Source organism: Salmo trutta, chromosome 2 (genome assembly GCF_901001165.1).
Source record: "Salmo trutta chromosome 2, fSalTru1.1, whole genome shotgun sequence".
NCBI classification, from domain to species: Eukaryota; Metazoa; Chordata; class Actinopteri; order Salmoniformes; family Salmonidae; genus Salmo; species Salmo trutta.
This window is the reverse complement of record NC_042958.1, coordinates 40,785,893-40,798,386: the sequence shown is the minus strand read 5'-3', so window position 1 is coordinate 40,798,386 and position 12,494 is coordinate 40,785,893. Positions and strand designations below refer to the sequence as shown.

Here is a 12,494-nt window from a genome sequence, read left to right as displayed (position 1 = left end):
ATTATGGGTGATTATGTGGTCTCAGTCCAGTGAGTCTAATAACATTATGTATCAAGAATATGGACTAAATGTAATTATTGACAATGAAAATGGTGGGAATGTTTTTCCCTTGTCATGTAATTGCTACCTTTAATATCAATATAGCATTTAAAATATACTGAAAAAATATATATAAACGCAACATGTAAAGTGTTGGTTTCATGAGCTGAGATAAACGATCCCTGAAATGTTCCATATGTATAATATGTTTACATCCCTGTTAAGTGAGCATTTCTCCTTTGCCAAGATAATCCATCCACCTGACGAGTGTGGCATATCAAAAAGCTGATTAAACAGCATGATCATTACACAGGTGCACCTTGTGCTGGGGGACAATAAAAGACCACTCTAAAATGTGCAGTTTTGAGGGAGTGTGCAATTGGCATGCTGACTGCAGGAATGTCAACCAGAGTTGTTGCCAGAGAATTTAATGTTAATTTCTCTACCATAAATTGCCTGCAAATTTGTTTTACAGAACGTCCAACCGGCCTCAAAACCATAGAGCAAGTGTAACAACGCCAGCCCAGGGCCTCCACATCCGGCTCCTTCCCCTCAGACGATACCACAGGTGGTGCTGAGGAGGGCTGAGCGGGTGCTGAGGATGTCTGTCTACAATAAAAACCTTTTGGCGAGAAACTCATTCTGATTGGCTGGGCCTGGCTCCCCAGTGGGTGGGCCTACGCCCTCCCAGGCCCATACATGGCTGCGACCCTACCCAGTCATGTGAAATCCAAAGATTAGGGCCTGCTACTACTGCTGCTAATACTACTACTAGTACTGCTACTACTACTACCACTTCTACTGCTAATACTACTGCTACTAAATCACATTTATTTATAAAGCCCTTCTTAGATCAGCTGATATATCAAAGTGCTGTGCAGCCTAAAACCCCAAACAGCAAGCAATGCAGGTGTAGAAGCACGGTGGCTAGCAAAAACTCCACTACCACTTCTACTGCTGCTGCTACCACTTCTACTGGTAATACCACTGCTAATACCACTTCTACTGCTGCTCAGCTGCTACTACTACTACCACTTCTTCTACTAATACCACTTCTACTAATAGTGCTACCACTACCACTGCTTCTACTGCTGCTACTACTACTACCACTTTTACTACTAATACCACTACTACCACTGCTGCTACTACTACTACTACCACTTCTGCTGCTGCTACCACTACTAGTAGTACTGCCACTTCTACTACTATTAGTACTGCTACTACTGCCACTACTACTACTGCTACTGCTATTAGTACTGCTACTACTACTACTACTACTACTACTACTACTACTGCTTCTGCTAGTAGTACTGCTACTACGATTAGTACTGCTACTACTACTCTGTTAGTAGTGTACCATATATTTTTTTCTTAGTCATATTGCACTTTTTTAAAATCAAAATACATCATTCATATAATGTTACACCTGCTAACGATGCCTTAGGAACAATGTTGCACCTGCTAACGATGCCTTAGGAACCATGTTGCACCTGCTAACGATGCCTTAGGAACCATGTTGCACCTGCTAACGATGCCTTAGGAACCATGTTGCACCTGCTAACGATGCCTTAGGAACCATGTTGCACCTGCTATTGATGCCTTAGGAACCATGTTGCACCTGCTAACGATGCCTTAGGAAGCATGTTGCACCTGCTAACGATGCCTTAGGAACCATGTTGCACCTGCTATTGATGCCTTAGGAACCATGTTGCACCTGCTAACGATGCCTTAGGAAGCATGTTGCACCTGCTAACGATGCCTTAGGAACCATGTTGCACCTGCTATTGATGCCTTAGGAACCATGTTGCACCTGCTAACGATGCCTTAGGAACCATGTTGCACCTGCTAACGATGCCTTAGGAACCATGTTGCACCTGCTATTGATGCCTTAGGAACCATGTTGCACCTGCTAACGATGCCTTTGGAACCATGTTGCACCTGCTAACGATGCCTTAGGAACCATGTTGCACCTGCTAACGATGCCTTAGGAACCATGTAGCACCTGCTAATGATGCCTTAGGAACCATGTTGCACCTGCTATTGATGCCTTAGGAACCATGTTGCACCTGCTAACGATGCCTTAGGAACCATGTTGCACCTGCTAACGATGCCTTAGGAACCATGTTGCACCTGCTAACGATGCCTTAGGAACCATGTTGCACCTGCTAACGATGCCTTAGGAACCATGTTGCACCTGCTAACGATGCCTTAGGAACCATGTTGCACCTGCTAACGATGCCTTAGGAAGCATGTTGCACCTGCTATTGATGCCTTAGGAACCATGTTGCACCTGCTAACGATGCCTTAGAAACCATGTTGCACCTGCTAACGATGCCTTAGGAACCATGTTGCACCTGCTATTGATGCCTTAGGAACCATGTTGCACCTGCTATCGATGCCTTAGGAACCATGTTGCACCTGCTATCGATGCGTTAGGAACCATGTTGCACCTGCTAACGATGCCTTACTATGGAGTGTGTACTATGGGGTGTGTACTATGGAGTGTGTACATATTTATATCTATGCAGTTGATAGAGCAAAAACCAAGCCATGAGGTCAAAGGAATTGTCCGTAGAGATCCGAGACAGCCAGAGCCCAGACTAACCAAGATTGAACAATTTGGCCTGAATGTCAAGCGTCACGTCTGGAGGAAACTTGGCACAATCCCTACGGTGAAGCATGGTGGCGGCAGCATTATGCTGTGGGGATGTTTTTCAGTGGCAGGGACTGGGAGACTAGTCAGGATCAAGGGAAAGATGAATGGAGCGAAGTACAGAGAGATCCTTGATGAAAACCTTCTCGAGAGCGTTCAGGACCTCAGACTGGGGTGAAGGTTCACCTTCCAAAAGGTCAATGACCCTAAGCACACAGCCAAGACAACGCAGGAGTGCTTTCAGGACAAGTCTCTGAATGTCCTTGAGTGGCCCAGTCAGAGCCCGGACTTGAACCCAATCTAATATCTCTGGAGAGACCTGAAAATATATGTGCGGCGACGCTCCCCATCCAACCTGACAGAGCTTGAGAGGATCTGTAGAGAAGAATGGGAGAAACTCCCCAAATACAGATGTGCCAAGCTTGTAGCGTCAAACCCAAGAAGACTCGAGGCTGTAATAGCTGCCAAAGGTGCTTCAACAAAGTACTGAGTAAAGGGTCTAAATACTTATGTTAAATGTGAAATTTCAAATTTTAATTTAAAAAATAAAACACTAACTGTATTTTCTTTGTCATTATGGGGTATTGTGTGTAGATTGCTGAGGGGAGAGAAAAAAAACTATTTAATCAATTTTAGAATAATGCTGTAATGTAACAAAATGTGGAAAAAGTCAATGGGTCTGAATTCATTCCGAATGCACTGTGTGTATATGGAGTGTGTATATACATTATGTATATCTATGGAGTGTGTATATATGTGCACCTGAGACAGGGTAATAATGCCTACTGGTACACATGATGGCAATATGTGTGTGTCTTCTGTCTTCTCACTCTCCCCCCCATATCTCTCCCCCCATATCCCTCTCTCTCTCTCCCCTTATCTCCCTCTCTCCCCCCTTAGGGCTCTGTCCTTATTTTCTTGATTCTTTCTTTGGTCTTTTCTTTAAATTTTTATTTTCCATGGTGAATGGTTAACACACTGTTAGTTTAGCTGTACCCACTGTTTTCATTCAAAGTTAGGGAGGAAGAGGACAGAGTTTTAGTTTCCTGGGGTTTGAACGTTGTGGTGTGTGCAATGGCTTCGCAGCCTAGTGCGGAGGAGACGCTGTCGTTACGGCATGGATTCAGGTGTGTTCCTGAGAATGGCGTTAAGGTGGAGGTGGTTCTACTCGTGGTCTGCGAACAGGTAGGAGTCCGTCTCGATCGTTTTTACATGTCCAGGAATCAGAGCACTAGGCTGTTGGGTGCAACCATTCTCCGGGTGGGGTTTTCGGATCACCACATAACCGTGGCTCGGCTGTCTATTTCACCAGGGCCTCATCAGGCATCCTTTTGGAAGTTTTAATGTAAAGCTCTTACAAGATGCCACTTTTTGCTCAGGTTTCTAAACTTTTTGGGAAAGGTGGGGGCAGTGAAGAGAGGAGTATGAGTCTCTGAGTCAATAGTGGGATGTGGGAAAAGTTAACATTTCTCTCATCCTCAGAGGCTAGGAGAGTATTGGGGGAACTTGAGCATAGTATCAGTGAGGTGGAGGTGGTGGGGCAAGGCAATGTAGGCCTCCAGGCCAACTTAGCTGAGTTGCGTCGGGACCTGGGCAGTTTTTTCAGGTTAAAGCAAAGGGAGCACTTGTAAGAGCTAGGTTCTCCATGCTAAAGGAAATGGATGCTCCCAGCTCCTCATCCTTTGGTTTGGAAAGACAGAGCGGTGAAGCCAAGGGTATGGATTGTTTATGGCTGTCGGATGGGTGGTTGACCTCTGTGGTGTGGGAGATTCTGGGGAATAACTGGACATGACTTATTTTGCGTGTTGCGTGAGTGCGTCGGGGTAGGAGATTCTGACTCTCCTATCCAAGAAAGGGGACATGTGTGAACTTAAGAACTGGAGGCCTGTGGCATTGCTCTGTGCGGACGACAATATATTTGCCAAGCCCCTCGCTAATAGACTCAAGTCCTATCTGGACTCTATAGTACACAAGGACCAGATGTATTGTGTACCGGGAAGCTCAATCAGGGACATGACGACGTAAGATGGCATTTCACTACACGCGCAATAACATCTGCTAAATATGTTTGTGACCAATACAAATTTGATTTGATTGTTGAGAGTTTCTAATGTTAACTTTGGACTGGTCTATTTAGTCCAAGAGTTGGCTTTTGATAGAGTGGACCATGAGTATCTGTTTAATGTGATGTTTGGAGAAAGGTTGTTGACCTGTGTGAAGATGTTGTATGCTGGGGCATCATGTATGGTTAAGGTGGGAGGGGGGCTCAGTAAGCCAGTCTGGGTGAGACGAGGCATTAGACAAGGATGCCCTCTATCAGGGCAGTTATACACACTAGCCATTGAGCCTTTTTTGGGCCTGCTACGCAGGAGACTGCAGGGAGTGTGCTGGACAGGCATGGATGTGGTGATAGGCATAGCAGTGTCGGTGTATGTGGATGACATTTCTGTGATGGTCAGGGGTGATCAGGATATGTAGGCACTAGAGACAAGTCTGAAGGTGTATGAGGGAGCTTCATCAGCTAAGGTGAACTGGGGTAAGAGTGAAGCTCTTATTTGGGGCATGGAAGTATACCCCCCACCCCCCCCCCCCCCCCCCGCTTCCAGGGGGTTTGCAGTGGGTTTGTGAAAGGCTTAAAATTTTGGGGGTGTACCTGGGCTTGGAGAGGTGGGTCAGGAAGTACTGGGAGGGGCTGTCTTAGGCAATGGTGTCAAGACTGGCCAGGTGGAGGTGGCTCCTGTCCCAAGTGTCATATAAAGGGAGGGTGCTGATAATTAACAACCTGGTGGCATCTTCCCTGTGGCATAAACTGGTTGTCCTCAACCCCCCCCTCCGGTCTGCTCGCAGACCTGCAACGCAAGCTGGTGGACTTCTTCTGGTCAGGCCATCACTGGCTGAGGGCGGCAGTGTAGCATATGTCCGTCCACCAAGGAGGACAGGGCCTGGTGGAACTGGAGAGCAGGGTGGCTGAATTCTGACTGAAGGCGGTGCAGAGACTGCTGTACCATACGGATGTCAGCTGGAGGGAACCAGAATGCGCGCTGCTGAGGAGAGCTGGCGGATTAGGGTTGGACCGACAGCTGTTCCTCATGAGGCTGGAGAGGCTGAGTACAGCAGGTCTCTCAGATTTTTACTCTGCTGTGCCGAGGGCCTGGCAGCTGCTAAGGCCCACACGAGAAGGGGGTGTGGAGCCTGGGCTGTGGGTGTGGGAGGAGCCTATCTTCCACAACCCAGCCATCCCTTTGAGATCAATACAGTCGGCCACCCTGCAGAGGCAACTGATGGCAGCGGGTTTACTAAGGCTGGGTGATCTGCGACTGCTGGGAGAGGAGGGGTGGAAATCTCCGGAAGTCCTGGCACAACAAACAGGAATAACGTCTCTTAGGCTGCTGGAGAGATTCCTGGAGGAGGTCCAGGAGGCACTGTCTGAGCCGGTAAGGGGGGTGTTTGAGCGGCCAAAGGGGGAGGGGGCCACCAATGTTTCTGCCACTGTAGGTGACAGCAGAGACTGGGGACTGGTAAGGGGGTGTGGAGGACTTGGACTTTAACTATGAGCCTGAGGTGAGTTTGAGGGGTTGGGAGGTAAAGCCCTCTACAACCTCTGCGTTAAGGTTAGGAACATTAGGAGCCTAACAGGAGTGAAGGCACATCAGTGGCAGGGGGTATGTGGGGCAGAGAGTATGGTGGGTTTTAGATGGAGGGGGCTCTACAAACCCCCAGTACCAAAGAGGTCAGGGGACCTCCAGTGGAGGGTTCTACATGGAGCCCTGGCCACTAACAGCTGGTTGGCACGGGTTGAACCAGGAGTCGGGCAGGGGTGTCCTTTCTGTGTAATGAAAGAAACTGTGATTCATGTGTTTTCTGTGTGCACCAGGTTAAACTGTTGGGGATAGGGGGCAGTATTTGCACGGGCGGATAAAAAACGTACCCGATTTAATCTGGTTACTATTCCTGCCCAGTAACTAGAATATGCATATAATTGTTTGATTTGGATAGAAAACACCCTAAAGTTTCTAAAACTGTTTGAATGGTGTCTGTGAGTATAACAGAACTCATTTGGCAGGCCAAAACCTGAGAAGATTCCTAACAGGAAGCGCTCTCTCTGACCATTTCATGGCCTTCTTGATCATCTCTAACCAAAACAGGGGATCTCTGGCATGACCTGACATTTTCTAACGCTCCCATAGGCTCTCAGAAGGCGCCAGAGAGATGAATGCTGGCTTTGCAGGCCCTGGCTGAAAAACATTAGCGCATTTTGTAAGCGGTCGATCTGAGGACAATGAGACTGGAGGCGCGTGCACGAGCCGACACCATGTTTACTTTCTCTCTTTTTGAATGAAAACAACGACTCCCGGTCGGAATATTATCGCTTTTTTACGAGAAAAATAGCATAAAAATTGATTTAAATCGTCCCACTACGTAACAGCCAGTGGAATCCTGTGGCGCGTTATTCAAATACCTTAGAAATGTTATTACTTCAATTTCTCAAACATATGACTATTTTACACCATTTTAAAGACAAGACTCTCGTTAATCTAACCACACTGTCCGATTTCAAAAAGGCTTTACAACGAAAGCAAAACATTAGATTATGTCAGCAGAGTACCCAGCCAGAAATAATCAGACACCCATTTTTCAAGCTAGCATATAATGTCACATAAACCCAAACCACAGCTAAATGCAGCACTAACCTTTGATGATCTTCATCAGATGACACTTCTAGGACATTATGTTATACAATACATGCATGTTTTGTTCAATCAAGTTCATATTTATATCAAAAACTATTTATATCAAAAACTCGCTCGCGCCTCGCTCTCCTCGCTCGCGCCTCGCTCTCCTCGCTCTCCTCGCTCTCTCTCACGCCTCGTTCGCGCCTCGCTCTCTCTTGCGCCTCGCTCGCGCCTCGCTCTCCTCGCTCGCTCTCTCTCTCTCGCGCCTCGCTCTCTCTCTCCTCGCTCGCTCTCGCTCGCGCCTCGCTCTCCTCGCTCGCTCTCGCTCGCGCCTCGCTCTCCTCGCTCGCTCTCGCTCGCGCCTCGCTCTCCTCGCTCGCGCCTCGCTCTCCTCGCTCGCGCCTCGCTCTCCTCGCTCGCGCCTCGCTCTCCTCGCTCGCTCTCCTCGCTCGCGCCTCGCTCTCCTCGCTCGCTCTCCTCGCTCGCTCTCCTCGCTCGCTCTCCTCGCTCGCTCTCCTCGCTCGCTCGCGCCTCGCTCTCCTCGCTCGCTCTCGCTCGCGCCTCGCTCTCCTCGCTCGCGCCTCGCTCTCCTCGCTCGCGCCTCGCTCTCCTCGCTCTCCTCGCTCGCTCCTCGCTCTCCTCGCTCGCTCCTCGCTCTCCTCGCTCGCGCCTCGCTCTCCTCGCTCTCCTCGCTCGCTCTCGCTCGCGCCTCGCTCGCGCCTCGCTCGCGCCTCGCTCGCGCCTCGCTCGCTCCTCGCTCGCGCCTCGCTCGCTCCTCGCTCGCGCCTCGCTCGCTCCTCGCTCGCTCGCGCCTCGCTCTCCTCGCTCGCTCCTCCCTCGCTCGCTCTCGCTCGCGCCTCGCTCTCCTCGCTCGCGCCTCGCTCTCCTCGCTCGCGCCTCGCTCTCCTCGCTCGCGCCTCGCTCTCCTCGCTCGCGCCTCGCTCTCCTCGCTCGCGCCTCGCTCTCCTCGCTCGCGCCTCGCTCGCGCCTCGCTCTCCTCGCCTCTCCTCGCTCGCGCCTCGCTCTCCTCGCTCTCTCTCGCTCTCCTCGTTCTCGCTCGCGCCTCGCTCTCTCTTGCACCTCCCTCGCGCCTCACTCTCCTCGCTCGCCCTCGCTCGCGCCTCGCTCTCCTCGCTCGCGCCTCGCTCTCCTCGCTCGCGCCTCGCTCTCCTCGCTCTCTCTCGCGCCTCGCTCTCCTCGCTCCCCTCGCTCTCTCTCACGCCTCGTTCGCGCCTCGCTCTCTCTTGCGCCTCGCTCGCGCCTCGCTCTCCTCGCTCGCTCTCTCTCGCCCGCCCTCTCTCTCTCTCTCGCCCGCCCTCTCTCTCTCGCCCTCTCTCTCTCTCTCGCCCGCCCTCTCTCTCTCTCTCGCCCGCCTCGCTCTCTCTCTCTCTCTCGCCTCTCTCTCTCTCGCCTCTCCCTCTCTCCCTCTCTCGCCTCGCTCTCTCTCGCCTCGCTCTCTCTCGCCTCGCTCTCTCTCGCCTCTCCCTCTCTCGCCTCTCCCTCTCTCGCCTCTCCCTCTCGCCTCTCCCTCTCTCTCGCCTCGCTCTCTCTCTCCTAGCTCTCTCTCGCCTCGCTCTCTCTCTCCTAGCTCTCTCTCGCCTCGCTCTCTCTCTCCTCGCTCTCTCTCGCCCGCCCTCTCTCTCTCTCTCTCGCCTCTCTCTCTCTCGCCTCTCCCTCTCTCGCCTCGCTCTCTCTCGCCTCGCTCTCTCTCGCCTCGCTCTCTCTCGCCTCGCTCTCTCTCTCTCGCTCTCTCTCTCCTAGCTCTCTCTCGCCTCGCTCTCTCTCTCTCTCTCTCTCTCTCTCGCATCGCCCGCTCTTTCTCTCTCGCCTCACTCTCTCGCCTCGCTCTCTCTCTTTCTCTCGCCTCGCTCTCTCTCTCTCTCACCCTCTCTCTTTTTCTCTCGCCTCGCTCTCGCGCCCCGCTCTCGCCTCGCTCTCGCGCCCCGCTCTCGCCTCGCTCGCTCTCGCTCTCGCCTCGTTCTCTCTCTCTCGCCTCGCTCGCTCTCGCCTCGCTCGCTCTCGCCTCGCTCGCTCTCGCCTCGTTCTCTCTCTCTCGCCTCGCTCTCTCGCCCCTCTCTCGCCGCTCCCTCTCGCCCCTCTCCCTCTCGCCCCTCTCGCCACTATCTCTCTCCTCGCTCTCTCTCTCCTCGCTCTCTCTCTCGCCATCTCTCTCTCGCCTCGCTCTCTCGCACTCTCGCCCACTCTCGCCCTCTCGCTCTCTCTCGCCCCGCCTCTCTCTCTCCGCCCGTCTCGCTCTCTCTCGCCCGCCTCGCTCTCTCTCTCGCCCGCCTCGCTCTCTCTCTCGCCCGCCTCGCTCTCTCTCGCCCGCCTCGCTCTCTCTCTCGCCCGCCTCGCTCTCTCTCTCGCCCGCCTCGCTCTCTCTCTCTCGCCCGCCCTCTCTCTCTCTCTCTCGCCCGCCTCGCTCTCTCGCCCGCCTCGCTCTCTCTCTCTCGCCCGCCTCGCTCTCTCTCTCTCTCGCCCGCCTCGCTCTCTCTCTCTCGCCCGCCCTCGCTCGCTCTCTCTCGCCCGCCTCGCTCTCTCTCGCACCTCGCTCGCTCTCTCTCGCGCCTCACTCTCCTCGCTCGCTCTCTCTCTCGCCTCGCTCTCTCTCTCTCTCGCGCATCTCTCTCTCTCGCGCATCTCTCTCATCGCTCTCTCTCTCTCGCCTCGCTCGCTCTTTCTCTCTCGCCTCGCTCTCTCTCTCGCCTCGCTCGCTCTCGCCCTCTCTCGCGCCTCGCCCTCCTCTCTCTCTCTCGCCTCGCTCTCTCACTGCCTCTCTCTCTCGCCCCGCCTCTCTCTCTCTCGCCCGCCCTCTCTCTCTCTCGCCCGCCCTCTCTCTCTCTCGCCCGCCTCGATCTCTCTCTCTCTCGCCCGCCCTCTCTCGCGCCTCGCTCTCCTCGCTCTCTCTCGCGCCTCGCTCTCTTGTGCCTCGCTCGCGCCTCGCTCTCCTCGCTCTCCCCTTGCTCGCGCCTCGCTCTCCCTCGCTCGCGCCTCGTTCTCCTCGCCTCGCTCTCCTCGCTCGCGCCTCGCTCGCGCCTCGCTCTCCTCGCCTCGCTCTCCTCGCTCGCGCCTCGCTCTCCTCGCCTCGCTCTCCTCGCTCGCGCCTTGCTCTCCCTCGCTCGCGCCTCGCTCTCCCTTGCTCGCGCCTCGCTCTCCTCGCCTCGCTCTCCTCGCTCGCGCCTCGCTCTCCTCGCCTCGCCCTCCTCGCTCGCGCCTCGCTCTCCTCGCTCGCGCCTCGCTCTCCTCGCTCGCGCCTCGCTCTCCTCGCTCGCTCTCTCTCGCGCCTCGCTCTCTCTCGCACCTCGCTCGCTCTCTCTCGCGCCTCACTCTGCTCGCTCGCTCTCTCTCTCGCCTCGCTCTCTCTCTCTCTCGCGCATCTCTCTCTCTCATCGCTCTCTCTCTCTCGCCTCGCTCGCTCTTTCTCTCTCGCCTCGCTCTCTCTCTCGCCTCGCTCGCTCTCGCCCTCTCTCGCGCCTCGCCCTCCTCTCTCTCTCTCGCCTCGCTCTCTCACCCTCTCGCTCTGCCTCTCTCTCTCGCCCCGCCTCTCTCTCTCTCGCCTCTCTCTCGCCCGCCTCGCCTCTCTCGCCCGCCTCTCTCTCTTTCGCCCGCCTCGCTCGCTCTCTCTCTCGCCCGCCTCGCTCTCTCTCTCTCTCGCCCGCCTCGCTCTCTCTCTCTCTCGCCCGCCTCGCTCTCTCTCTCTCTCGCCCGCCTCGCTCTCTCTCTCTCGCCCGCCTCGCTCTCTCTCTCTCTCGCCCGCCTCGCTCTCTCGCCCGCCTCGCTCTCTCGCCCGCCTCGCTCTCTCTCGCCCGCCTCGCTCTCTCTCGCCCGCCCTCTCTCTCTCTCTCTCTCTCGCCCGCCTCGCTCTCTCTCGCCCCGCCCTCTCTCTCTCTCTCTCGCCCCGCCCTCTCTCTCTCTCGCCCGCCTCGCTCTCTCTCTCTCTCTCGCCCGCCTCGCTCTCTCTCTCTCTCTCGCCCCCGCCTCTCTCTCTCGCCCCGCCTCGCTCTCTCCGCCCGTCTCGCTCTCTCTCGCCCGCCTCGCTCTCTCTCTCGCCCGCCTCGCTCTCTCTCTCGCCCGCCTCGCTCTCTCTCTCTCGCCCTCCTCGCTCTCTCTCGCCCGCCTCTCTCTCTCGCCCGCCTCGCTCTCTCGCCCGCCTCGCTCTCTCGCCCGCCTCGCTCTCTCTCGCCCGCCTCGCTCTCTCTCGCCCGCCCTCTCTCTCGCCCGCCCTCTCTCTCTCTCGCCCGCCTCGCTCTCTCTCGCCCGCCTCGCTCTCTCTCGCCCGCCTCGCTCTCTCTCTCGCCCGCCTCGCTCTCTCTCTCGCCCGCCTCGCTCTCTCTCTCTCTCTCGCCCGCCTCGCTCTCTCTCTCTCGCCTCCCTCTCTCTCGCCTCTCCCTCTCGCCTCTCTCGCCTCGCTCTCTCTCGCCTCGCTCTCTCTCGCCTCGCTCTCTCTCGCCTCGCTCTCTCTCGCATCGCCCGCTCTCTCGCTCTCTCTCTCGCATCGCCCGCTCTCTCGCTCTCTCTCTCTCGCCCGCCTCGCTCTCTCGCCCGCCTCGCTCTCTCGCCCGCCTCGCTCTCTCTCGCCCGCCCTCTCTCTCTCTCTCGCCCGCCCTCTCTCTCTCTCTCGCCCGCCCTCTCTCTCTCTCTCGCCCGCTCTCTCTCTCTCGCCCGCCCTGCTCTCTCTCTCTCGCCCCGCCCTCTCTCTCTCTCGCCTCTCTCTCTCTCGCCTCTCCCTCTCTCGCCTCTCCCTCTCTCGCCTCTCCCTCCTCGCTCTCTCTCGCCTCGCTCTCTCTCGCCTCGCTCTCTCTCGCCTCGCTCTCTCTCTCCTAGCTCTCTCTCGCCTCGCTCTCTCTCTCCTAGCTCTCTCTCGCCTCGCTCTCTCTCGCCCGGCCTCTCTCTCTCTCTCTCTCGCCTCTCTCTCTCTCGCCTCTCCCTCTCTCGCCTCGCTCTCTCTCGCCCGCCTCGCTCTCTCTCTCTCGCCCGCCCTCTCTCTCTCTCGCCTCTGTCTCTCTCGCCTCTCCCTCTCTCGCCTCTCCCTCTCTCGCCTCGCTCTCTCTCGCCTCGCTCTCTCTCGCCTCGCTCTCTCTCGCTCTCTCTCTCCTAGCTCTCTCTCGCCTCGCTCTCTCTCTCCTAGC

At 55.6% G+C, this 12,494-nt stretch overlaps 1 long non-coding RNA gene across 1 annotated transcript; it reads right to left on the bottom strand.

The window, feature by feature from the left end:
- Nucleotides 1–1,410: 1,410 nt before the first annotated feature.
- LOC115148423 (uncharacterized) lies at nucleotides 1,411–1,670 on the bottom strand. The gene is made up of 2 exons (XR_003866668.1): nucleotides 1,530–1,670; nucleotides 1,411–1,497 (listed from the first exon to the last, which is right to left on the bottom strand). It is a non-coding gene; the product is annotated as an uncharacterized LOC115148423 (long non-coding RNA).
- Nucleotides 1,671–12,494: the final 10,824 nt, after the last annotated feature.